Source organism: Bombus huntii, unplaced genomic scaffold (assembly GCF_024542735.1).
Source record: "Bombus huntii isolate Logan2020A unplaced genomic scaffold, iyBomHunt1.1 ctg00000126.1, whole genome shotgun sequence".
In the NCBI taxonomy this organism is placed as follows: Eukaryota; Metazoa; Arthropoda; class Insecta; order Hymenoptera; family Apidae; genus Bombus; species Bombus huntii.
The window spans coordinates 128761-141703 of NW_026099375.1; the positions used below are offsets into that span (position 1 = coordinate 128761).

Genomic DNA, 12943 nt, shown 5'->3' on the forward strand with positions numbered 1-12943 from the left:
GGCAAAGGAGCGTGGAATGTTGCAATAGAAATTTATTGCAGTGTTAGTGCATTGGTAGATTGATCAAATTTACGTGTAGCGTGGGTAACCAATGGTAAATATTTTGCAATGTGTATAATTTCTCAGTAATCTGAGGCTTATAAAATCTATTGACAACTAATGGAAATTGTTGATTTAACAGATCAATTTTAAATTCCTCGTTAATCTAAATTTTTTTAATCCTATTTACAGCTAAACCTTACGACGAAAAATTAACGAAGTGGAATAAAAATGGCATTGTGATTCTTCTCGTCGTGTATCGGTGTCACATCAAATTTAAGAGACAGTTTTACTTGCGGATGCTGCGTGTTACGTTGGTGAAGTCGACGAAAGCGTAAAATAGGAGCTCGTCCGAAATACACTAACGCGGAAGGTTAAATTTAACGCAAAAGGCTGAGAAATTAGTTTAGAACTCGAAGTTTCGTTGGTACGACGCACTTGAAACGCATTCAAAGAGGTCGGCGACCTCGAAAGGGGATGAACGCAACTGTTTCGTGGGAATTTCTTATTGTGGCTTATTTGGATGAAGCTGCTTTAAAATCAGCGCTGGATTCGTCTGTTTTTTGCCCGGAAATCATAAAATGTTTAGGCCAGGCGACTCCATGTACAGAAAATGTTATGTCCACTTTTTACGTCCGTAGAATTCAACTCTTTACTACTATGCACTTCTTCTCCAAAAAAATATCGCGTTTCAATATTAAAAAAAGTTTCAATAATATACTATCCATTAGAAGAATGATAACATGATAACCTTACAGATTATTAGTATTAACAAATTCTTATTGTCGTATAGAAATGCCAACTATTGCTTCGGTAAAACAAACAAAGGAATTTTACAGGTAAATTTTACAAATTACAAGTCATCTTATAACGCAAAATACGACGTGTAAAATTGTCTCAATTTATTAATAGTATTAATAAATTATTATGATAAAAGATGCAGGAATCTTAGCCTCATGAGAAATTGGAGATGAAAATGAGTGGGAAAAGATTAATCGAGGACACAATAGTATTATTCCAGGAAGTGCTAGTTCTTCCTAGATTCCGGTTACAATGTTCTTAACGCGTGGAAATTAGTCTTGACCAGGAAACATCTATAACGGCATGTATTTTCTGCCGTGATTGTAAATCTGTTTGGAACATGCGGTTTGTCCGTTAATCTAGGCGCTGTTGTTCAATTGAGTCAATATTATTTGTTGGTAGATTAGTGTGTGCAAGAGCGCTCTGTTCATTATTGACCAATTCGAGCACGTATTGGTAAATTTCACACCGGCAATTACGGTGAAATCGTTCGTGGTCGCTGGAAATTAGCAGTATCGTTTGCGGTCGTGAGCTGATTGACACTGCGTGAGCGGGGAATTATGTGAAGCAGCTTTGCTTTGTCGTTTCATGCATTTAATAGGTTTACGGCGGTGGACAGAGTTTGTAAAAAATGAAGACAAGGTAGAAAAAGATTATTTTTCATTTTTTACTATTAGATTATTTTCAAAGTGATCTTTTCAGTGAAATATGATTGACAAAAAATAAGATCTATAATTGAATCATTATAGAAAGTAGAATAATATTGATAATAAAGAAATAAAAATCAATTATAGAATAACATATAATAATAATAATAATAATAATAATAATAATAATAATAATAATAATAATAATAATAATAATAATAATAATAATAACAATAATGTGGATAGACTTTATGTTTACTTTTATATGTATAATGATACTGTTTGATCCTTGAATTAAAGTTAAGATTAACGTTGCGATTATGATTATCCTTTGTCTGACTAAATATATTTGAAGTATCAATTACAGTAGAATTTTTGAAAGATTCTTGGCTGTTAAACAAAAGACTGGTTCCTTTATATTTCGCTCAATTATCATAGAATCGTGAAACTGACTTTCACTTCAAATTTTGTCTGTTTCAGGAGTAACAAGTACCTGCAAAAATCATCCATCAGCCGGATATGTGCTGTCGGAGGGTTTTTCATTAGCATTCCCGTCTTTCTAACTGGTAAGAACCAATTCCTTCAATTCTGTCAACTTTAACCTTTTGAAAGATACTAGTACTTAAGTTATACGTTTAATTTTTCTTGAATTCAGGCATGAATCTAAAAGATACTGTGAACTATCTCTGAGTGTATGAAATCAGTTTAGAAATCCAATGGAAATAAAGTTAATTTTAACGCCGAATAGTCATTATTTTTCTTAGAAAAATAAAAAATGATCGTCTTTTAGGGAAGTTTTAACAGATTAATTTATAAAGAGCTGAAACAGAATATTCATGTCATGCATGAATACGGCTGGTTGATGGATCGAGATCTAATCTAAAGTTTACGTTGTGTCATGCTAGTTTACACAGCTATCATTCGCTCGATCGATCGTTAAGCTGTTGAACTCGATTCAAGACGGACATTTTGACTCTGTTCAGAAGAAAACTGCGTTTTAATAAATTTGACGGAATAGAAATTTTGATAGACTACAATGTTTTTTTAATTATATCATAAAATTTATTTATTTTTTTTTTTAATGTCATGTTAGAAACCTCAAATACTGTCCAAAACTTCGAACGTAATCGTTTTAGAAATTTGTAAATTACTTAACGACCAAAAATATTGAATTCTCTATTGTCTGAAGATAGATTCTCTATAATTTAAGTAATTTATTCGTCGAGAATTGATATATAAAGACTTAAATAATAAATTAATTGAAAAATAATTTGCAACTAGTATTGAAAATTTCAATTAAAAGCATATGTATATAGTTTACGCTTCGAGAATTATATGTATTGAGAATATATATTTGCGCTGATTCTTTGTCCCGCTTGTTATGGCATACGTGTTATAATGATCCTCTAACAATGCTTTCAGATATGATATTGTATATATGCATCCAGTTTCATTCGACGCCGGTAATCGTTGCGTCGGTTTTCATAGGCCTTGGCATCGTGTTTTGTGGATGCGCAATGGTCCATAACGTCTTCGTGTGGCAGAGGGTAAGAACATATCGCTATTAAAAAAGAAAACGAACACGTTCAAACACGTCTAAATCATCTTTTATGTGTATTTCACCCGGAAATCATTTTATCGTAAAATTTTGTTTTTCAGAGTTACCATAATTTATCTGGTAGAGTTCATAAAAATTTTTCTGAAATCAATTGCAAGCTTTTAGGAAACCAGGATTTTTCACATTTTTAAGAAGCGTTATAATTATATTGCTGACCTTTATACGTTCGTGCGAAATTGAAAGGTACGCAAATGGCGCAAAATGCATAAAATGCGCTAAAATATACGTATATAAGAAAACAAATCTCGATTAAAATTTTATTTCTTTCATTATGTTCGTAAAACTACAAACTTGTATAAAAATACGCATTCTAGTTATAAGTGTTAAAACATTCGATCTAGTCCTTATCACATTCATGAAAACCTCCATTTAACCATTCGTTGTATCAACAAACATTCATATGCAAAACTTACCACCTACCACATCCTCCGCGTATTAATATAATCCCCTTTTATAAATTATACACTTTAGAGTGGACTGGTTGGGTCAGAGTGATATAAGCTTACAAGTTCTCGAGGAGTTCTACCGAAGTTACATTTACGTTTGCATAATTTCACCGAAAAAGATACTCTGTAGAATGACAGGTTCGTTTGTTTATGTGATCCGCGATCGCAACTATTTCAAGGGGATTTTATAAATAACCATACACACGATATTCAGTGTATTTTCGTATTCTCGTTTATTTTTGGGAGATTTGTAAAACTGTTGAACAAAATAATTGAGTAACGATTATATTTGCTGAGAAAAAGTCTTTTTCTCTGTACCCCTCCTTCTACTTCAAGCATGTAGTATTGACAATAAGATTGACAATGGCTGAAAGTAATCCAAAAGAGTTTTCACCATGGTTATCGGTAACGAAAAAGATTTGAATCATCTTTAATACTTATTCGTAACTAGAATCATTTCAACTAAAATGTAAATTCTTATATTATAACTTTTTTAATTTGTTATGGCCCCTGACTACAACCTAACCTATCATTCTTATTTCGTAGGAGAAGACGAATGCCGTGAAGGCGTTGCAGCAGCAGCTGCAACAGCACCAGAACCAGCACCAGCTACAACAGCAACAACAACTACATGGCCCGTTAACCATCCACCATGCTGGCTGCCCAACGAAAGTCGGGCCCGTGACGAACTAACTAAATACCAGCCACGCAACGCACGGCCGAGCTGCACAGTACCAACACTATCATCACCATCATCATCATCGACACGTGTCAATGTCTCCACCGCCCTTGTTGCTCTCATCGCCAGCTCCGATCGCAGCGACGCACAATCATCTGAACGTGAGCGGACACAGAAACGTGGTTACGCCACCGGATACACCAGCAGATAGATCGCCACCGAGTCCTGGAAATAAGCTAAATAGATCGCAGCATTTGCCACGGGAAGCAACCGGCAGCGTCAGTCCTGGTCTTCCGGCTGCCACATTGGATCTAAGTAGCGCAGCAACCACCAATAGTCCGCATGAATTGTCCACGTTAGTTTAGAAATTTGGTCCGAACATTATATCTTCACATAGGATTGGAGATTAATAGTTGATAGTTAATTTACACATCCATCTTTTTATTTGTAAATTGGGTCGTGGTTTAGAGTTGGTTTGTAAAAATTCGGTCCTAATTGTTAAATGATGAATATTGATTAAGAATAATAGGCATTGATGTACCAATCTTTTTTTAACTTATATACTTGAGCACACGCATTGGAGATTTCACTTTTATTCAGTGAAACAGCAACTTCATTACTCGCTTATTCAATACGGCAATTGCATATATTTCATGGACATTTTAACAATGTTTTGAATAATTTCTAACGGTACAATTGTGATGAAGTGAAAAAAATCGTGATAAGAAACAGAGAGAAAAGTTGCTCGTTAATGAATATTGACCAGAAATAAAGTAATTTCTAAAGAATATCCCGAAGACGTCGTAGATATTACGAAAGGAATGATTAATTTATACCCGCGTGTATCTTGCCATTACCATACTATTATTATTATTATTAATATTGTTAGTAGTACTCGATTACATTATTATTAATGTAATATCGTGATATAATGTGTTTACAAAGAGTGGACAATAGAGATGTTAATCAGACAGAAAAAGACGATTGTTGTTCAACCTGAACTATTCACGCCAAACGTACAGAAAACAGCGCAATCCACACTCTCTCGGCAACGCCACTCGCAACCTCTGTCTCCGCTCAGCTCGCACTCGGCTCCTCGACTCGCACTCTGCTTTTCGACTAACTCTCTGGTCGTTGCCGCATTCTGTTGTCTTTTTCCTAGGCACACCGCACACGTGTTCTGCAGGCGCTCGTGGCCAGGGTCACGTAGGTCTTTTCCACGAAACTATGCACTTGAAAAGACCGATGACACATTGATGAGCCCGACGACGCCTCGGCTCTCGCGACATTGTTCATAGTTCGCCCGATATTTCTTAGGCCTTTCGTCCACGATACTACACTCGGCCATCCTGCAATAACATCTGCCCTCAGATGTTGCCTTCTATCTCGCTGTCATCAGATGCGTCACTTTCGGCGTTTAGGACCCAAGGTTTCATAAAATCGAGGTGTGTGCGGGTCCTTCCTTCGGTACTGCTTCGCACGCTTTCTTCTTTTCTTGTAACTTCGACGATTCTCCTCTTGAGTTGCGGCGATCTTCTTCTTCGCGTCCTCACGTAGCTCGCGACGTTGTTCTTCAAACCTCGCGGCCCCCTCTTCGTCGATCAGCTTTCTAATCTTCGCCTCTTCCCTGACTTGCATTTCGACCCCGACCAGTAGCTGGAAAGGAGTCTTCCCTGTGCTTCTGTTTACGGTGGAATTCAGGTATTTCTGAACCTGGTCGACATGCTGCCCGTTCCCCCTCGGCGCCAGTCTTCGCGGTCTTCGCGCTACCGGTTTGTCGCTTTTCAGAACTATTTTCGCGGTTATCCCGACGTCTCTCTTCTTCTCCGGCCTATACCCTTTAATAATATCCCGAATGGCTTCACGATAATGCGGTTCCTGTACGTGTGTTAGGTCTGTTTCGTCAGTCTGTTCTACTACGTTAATTCTAAACACATCCGACACGTCTTTGTTAGTCTGTTCGTCAAGCCGCAAGAAAGTCACTTCGCCCCGTTTAACCCGTAACTCTACCTGATCCAGAAAATCAGTGCCTAACAACAGGCCGTGCTTCGTCAATATTTTGTTTGAAACAACGTGCAAAGTGATTGGCAGTTTACACCCATCAACCGTCATTACCTTAGTGAATTCACCCCAGGTCTCATTGCCAGCGGAACCAAAACCGTCGAACTTAAACTTGCATTTACCTAGCGGTGGTGACCCTAACCTCGCATACTCGTCTGATCGGATGAACGTGAGATCACTACCCGTATCCACTAATGCCACAAACCTACAGTCATCTATCGCCACTTCTTTCACATACTTCCCTTTTTCGGATCTTGACACTACGCAAGTCTCTTTCGGTCGTGCCGTACACCTCGCTGCAATATGTCCAAATCCGCTGCACTCGAAACACCTAACACCTTCTCCCCTCTCCGGACACTTAACACTTAGATGATCCTCACTATCGCAAATGAAGCATCTTCTTTTCTTCATTGCATCTACAGATTGACTGGGCTTCCCGTTCTTCTGGGCTTTAGCCGGCTTCACAATCGACTTTGCTCTGCGACTCTTCTGTTCTTCGTACATCACTAACCTCTTCCTCAACTCTTTGATTGACGTAGCGCCGTACAATATAGCCTTATTGTTCTCGTCGTCTATTATTCCGTCCACTATGTATTCCACCTTTGCTTCCTCCTCCATGTCCACATGGCTGGCTATTTCGAGCATGCGGTACATGTAGGCCAAACATGCTTCATCACTCTCCTTTTTTGTTTCTTCAAGTTTCTGATGTACTTGCCTACTGTTGACTTTCCTCGAAAATTCTTTCACTAGCCCCCTCTTCAACTCATGCCAAGTCCTGGCATGACACTCGAAGCTCGCGAATATTTTCGCTGATCCCTTCAGCAGCTTCCTGGCGTAGACTGCCTTCTGCCCATCCGACCACATGCACGTATCAGCGACTTCCTCGAACGACTCGAACCATCGTTCGACATTTTCACCTTTGTCGCCACTAAACGACTCTAATGCATCTTCGACGTCTCTAAAACTCAGTGTCGAACCAACGCATGCCCTTCGACAACATTCGTCACGGTCCTGATACACCCTTCGCGTATCTCTCTTGTATCCTCTTGCGTTTTTCTTGTCATCTTCATCCTCACTTTCGTCGTCGCTTTCTTCTTCCGACGATATGTCGTTACCATCCATGGCCGCTTGTAGCCGTGCGCGTAATTCTACTTTTCTTCCCGTCGTTTTTAAACCCAAACTAGCGAGGCGCTCCTTCAACTCCTTCGTATTCATTTTCTCAACATCTTCATCTTCGTTACAATCACGCTCAGCTCTCTGTACGTTTCCTAGATCTCGTTGACCGGTTAGCTCTTCACCGCCCGTCGATCCCTTAGGACACGATTGTCCAGCCCTACACGCCCGATTCAGCCTTGCAATCAGCACTGACCTCGCACCCGATATAGGGAGGTTCATTCGCGCGAGCTTACTCCTCAGCTCCTCCATCGTCGAACCCTCTTCACCCGACAATCGCTCGTCCCCGACGTTTGCCATTTTTCACACTACACAAACTTAAACCGTCGACGATATCGTCTTTTACTGCACCGCGCACCGGTAAATTCACAACTAGCTCGAATAGCTCTGTTAAACCGTTTCGTTTTCTGTCTTGTCCAATCCCGGCTGAGCCCCCAAAAATATGTAATATCGTGATATAATGTGTTTACAAAGAGTGGACAATAGAGATGTTAATCAGACTGAAAAAGACGATTGTTGTTCAACCTGAACTATTCACGCCAAACGTACAGAAAACAGCGCAATCCACACTCTCTCGGCAACGCCACTCGCAACCTCTGTCTCCGCTCAGCTCGCACTCGGCTCCTCGACTCGCACTCTGCTTTTCGACTAACTCTCTGGTCGTTGCCGCATTCTGTTGTCTTTTTCCTAGGCACACCGCACACGTGTTCTGCAGGCGCTCGTGGCCAGGGTCACGTAGGTCTTTTCCACGAAACTATGCACTTGAAAAGACCGATGACACATTGATGGGCCCGACGACGCCTCGGCTCTCGCGACATTGTTCATAGTTCGCCCGATATTTCTTAGGCCTTTCGTCCACGATACTACATTAATATTAATATTATTGCCTTATTATTATTAATGTTATGGAACCTCTAGTCCTAGGTTACTTTCGCTGCCACGAAAGGATAAGATTTTCGAATTTTTTACTATTACGTGTAATTCCAGTTTTCCTGTTGCGCATGCGCAGTAGAAAGAAAGTTAGCGGAACTCAAATCTCGAACTATAGAGAGTTGAAAAGTAGTAAAAGTAAAAAAGCACGAATAACATTTGTATTTGTGCTGGATTAAGTTTGATAATTGAAAATTGAATTTGATGATAACATTTTTTTCGTATTCGCTTTGGTAAATATTAGTTTTATTTAAAATTGAACAAAGCATTTTATGTTTTTCAAATACGGTACATAATCGTAATATCGAATTTTGTAAACTGATAGTAAGAAACTCTATAATTCGAGACTGGAACTTTGATCAAGTTCACATTGAACGTAAACTGACTTAATTTTGTTATTTAAGCGTGTATACTATACGTGTTTGTTCCTTCTTCTCTTGTGCGCAGGCTATAGCTTAATTACTTCCAATAAACGCAGTTATATCGAATCAATGACCGATACAAATTTAGATATTAGGAATATTTAAACAAGAGATTAAAAACTAAAAAGTATTGTTTTTATACTGCATATGTGTTACGCCGGGCGACTCTCTGCCTGGCCCAGGTCACACACCGCGGGCCAGACGGACATCAGATGTCCGCTCTTCCGTACGGCGTACCCTCAATAGCCTTAAGCACCCGTCATAAACCCGAGTCACTTGCCTGCTAAGGTCCTTCAAACCAAACAAACATCTGTTTCCGAAGAATTTCTAAAGACTATGTCTACCACGGAGGGACAAGGGAAAGTTAGTTTTTCTCACGTACGCTGCAACTTTCCTCCCACTAACCACTTTCCCTCGAGGGCGGATAAGACCCTTCGTTTAACCAATTAACATTAAGCCTATTTCCCTCACTCTCTTAACTAACATCGGCACCAACAAATCCGATGGTCCCGTGCGCTAGACACACCCATCATTAGCTTTCCTCCGACACAGCATCGTCACTCAACTTCACTTCTTCTACATCGTTGGAAAAGTCAACTACTAAGTATACCGCTAATGCCCATCGGGGCAGTCTAAGCATAACGCGAAAGTCGGTCTCGGTATTGTCGAACATACATTTCCTCTCCTAAATATCTTATAGTGCTACGTCCACTAATACACTAAATCTAATTATAAGAGCCCTGCTCTAACGTACATATATATCTTATCTTCGTGCAATAAGTGATTATCTATCTATCTATGCTCATCAGTGTAACCTAAGTGTTGGAAATATATAATTTATAATTCTGTGAATCACAGTGTTATACAACCTCAATCACCCCTATTATCTCAACGGAAATCAGGGGATCGATCAATTCGTGGTGTCGATTGTTATAATCGTAACGGGGATTTACGACCCCCGTTGACGTCTCTTCTAACGACTACGTCTCCCCGCGATTGGTCGAATAAACAATATGTACATATGCAATATGAACGACAGTTTGTGTAATAATATGTACCTCTCTTCTTAGTTTACTTTTGTATATTTTGCGACAGTTGATATTAATTTTATGAGGAACGTACTTACACTTTATCTTTGTAATTAAATGTGAAATGAAAGAAAAGAAATGACATGAGAAAAGGAAATTCGATGTATGAGTATATACGAATTGACGGAATTAAAATTTAACGCTATATTTAAATAGAAGACGTGAAATATCTTGTCATCTTAAAATAACTTGATCATTCCTATTCTTTTACATAAAAACACTTTTCGACTGTAACTTAAGAAACATGTCTGCTAACGTGAAACGTGCCAGAAAAAATTAACAACTTCCATTAAATTGGCAAATTTCTCATTAATATCGTAAAACTCGCGTTTACAAAGATCAGATCAATGTACATAATATACAAAACAAATGCAGAATATATAAATATAGCACATACGTTCTGAATTATATTCGAATTGGGCAGGGTAACCAAGTGAAAATATGTAAATTTCACGATGTGTAATGTACACTTTATCGAACTTGTAAGTAGTGTAGAAATAGAATATTTTACACGTAACAAAATATACAAACGACAATGCACAAGTTAAATTATTTGTTAGATCCATGTATAACAAGCATAGTACAAAAGTGTTTTAGCTTTATGTACTGGTAATTATGAGAAGTACCAACTTAATAGATGTATTTGGTATGTACCTAGTTAAGAAAACAATAAATTATTCTGAACAGATAAAGCGTTTAGTAGCTTGTGAAGTATGAATTTTCGAAAACGTAAGTATTTTATATCTAAGCAGTTAAGAAACGCGAGCAAGGGAAATCAAACAAAGGAACAAAGTTTTTTTGTTTAAAAATATTTAATTTGTTGTTCTATTATCCGAGGTTAGAAGCGATAATGTACAAAATCTGAATAAATAAGATTCTTCAATATTATTGAATTTTAATTCTAGGGTAAAGTAATATATCCGCATATTTTATTTATATACAATATGTATAAATAATGATGTGATTTGACTAATTTTGTTGAAAGAATATTTGTACTTTTTACGTAAAACTTCAGTCTTTTACAAACTTTCTTGTAATTAATAAACCTTCAATGTCCAGACTTGTTGCAAAATCATTTTTGCTCGAACGATTACCGGCGCGAGCAATCCTAGTGGATCATAGATTTGTGCGATGACTGAGCTGATTGATCGCTTTGTGATTCGGGAAGTGTCACTGTTCGTCTTGACCGAATATAGTATGGTATCGTCGGCTGAATCCCAAAAGACGCCGAGTGTTTTTAACGTGGATGACTCACCGAGATGTAATTTCTGGTTGGTGTCTTCCTCAGGTAGCCCTCGCAGCAGATCCCGATCGTTTGATGCCCATTTGCGGATATTTAGACCGGCTAGCTTAAGTAATTTCGTGAGATCATTCCTGACTGATAGGGCTTCGTCCTTCGTATCGGCTCCGGTCAACGCATCGTCGACATAGAAGTCTCGCCGTAGGATCTGCGCTGCTCTCGGAAATCGAGGTCCCTCGTCTTCTGCCAACTGTTTGAGACATCGGATGGCCAGATACGGGGCTGCGGATAGACCGAACGTTGCGCATCAAATTCCAATGGCGCATGCAGATTTGGAGGGGGCAATTGAACTTGTCCTTCAGTGTGTCAAGCGCGATGGAATAGTTGGCCTCTGTGAGTTCTAATGACTGGATACTCTGTGCGGCCCGTCCAGTTATAGATGAGCGTAGATGCTGGAACTTTTGGACATTCGTCAAACCTTCGTTACGGTCCACTATGGATGAGAACGTGTCGTAGAAATAGGTCCAGTTCTCGAGGGCACCGTCGAATTGGGGCACGCGGACCTCTGGAACGGTGGTCGGCTCTGGTTTCCGGCATGTCTCACCTATTTTTGTAGTCGACGGGGTTGTTGCTGATATTTGCTCAAAGAGACCTAGGAACCGCATGTCAAGCTCCCGATACTCTTGCGATAACGAATCTACACGCGCATCTTCCCCCTCATCTAACACATCTAACTCTTCTTGAACTTCGAGTATCCTCCTCCAAAGCTCATCGAACGAGCTGCGGCAAGATGTTAGGAAGATTCTGTTTGCCTTCCCAGGCGCTTCGTATTCATCGAGTTCGCGCCTTATGGTTGCAAGTCGACGGGCTAGGGCGCCTCGTCTCCGCCGTAACGTGCTGATTGGTTCAGCTTGGGCCATATTTGATTTTAATAATATGAACGATCTTACCTTGATCGAATGGACGTTGATCTGGGATTCGGTTGATAATCGTTACGATGCGGCGTGGGCTCGTGTAGATGCTGAGCGACGGAGGTGCTTCTCTCCGATGGCGGTTCCCTTGATCAGTTGGCTAAGTGGTTGGAACTTGGATTTCACGCGACACTGTATAGTCACTGGTCAGTGCACTTTTTGGCGGCACGAAATCCGGCTCGAAGGACCTTGTAAATTTCGACCAATTGCGGGGAGACGTAATCGCGAGGAGAGACGTCAACGGGGGTCGTAAATCCTCGTTACGATTATAACAATCGACACCACGAATTGATCGATCCCCTGATTTCCGTTGAGATAATAAGGGGTGATTGAGTTTGTATAACACTGTGATTCACAGAATTATAAATTATATATTTCCAACACTTAGATTACACTGACGTAGAGAAATAAATAATTAACAACTTGTCGCACGAAGATGCGGTAGATATGTACGCTAGAGCAGGGCTCTTATAATGGAAATTAATGTATTAATGGACTTAGCACTATGATATTTTTAGGAGAGAAGATGTATGTTCGACAACACCGAGAACCGACAAAAGATTTGCGTGAAGTATGCGACTCTCGCGCTATGTGTAGACTGCCGCGTTAGGCGTTAGTTTTTAGACTGTCTGTCGCTCTTTTTTTTAATACGGAAGAAAAGTTCGGTGTGGGTGTGCCCCTGTGCCTAAAGAACGCGGATTCGTTGGTCCCACTTTCGTTAGGAAAAGTGAGGGTAACGAACCGCGGTGTCGATTGGTCATGACCTGCACTACTGCTCGAAGGGATGAGTAGGGAGTCTCCTACCATCGTGGTGAATAGATGACTGTG

At 39.7% G+C, this 12943-nt stretch overlaps 1 long non-coding RNA gene across 1 annotated transcript; it reads left to right on the top strand.

Moving 5' to 3' along the window:
- The first annotated feature begins 808 nt into the window (after positions 1–808).
- On the top strand, positions 809–2345 carry LOC126877156 (uncharacterized). Its single transcript, XR_007694794.1, has 3 exons — positions 809–878; positions 977–1482; positions 1968–2345. It is a non-coding gene; the product is annotated as an uncharacterized LOC126877156 (long non-coding RNA).
- Positions 2346–12943: the final 10598 nt, after the last annotated feature.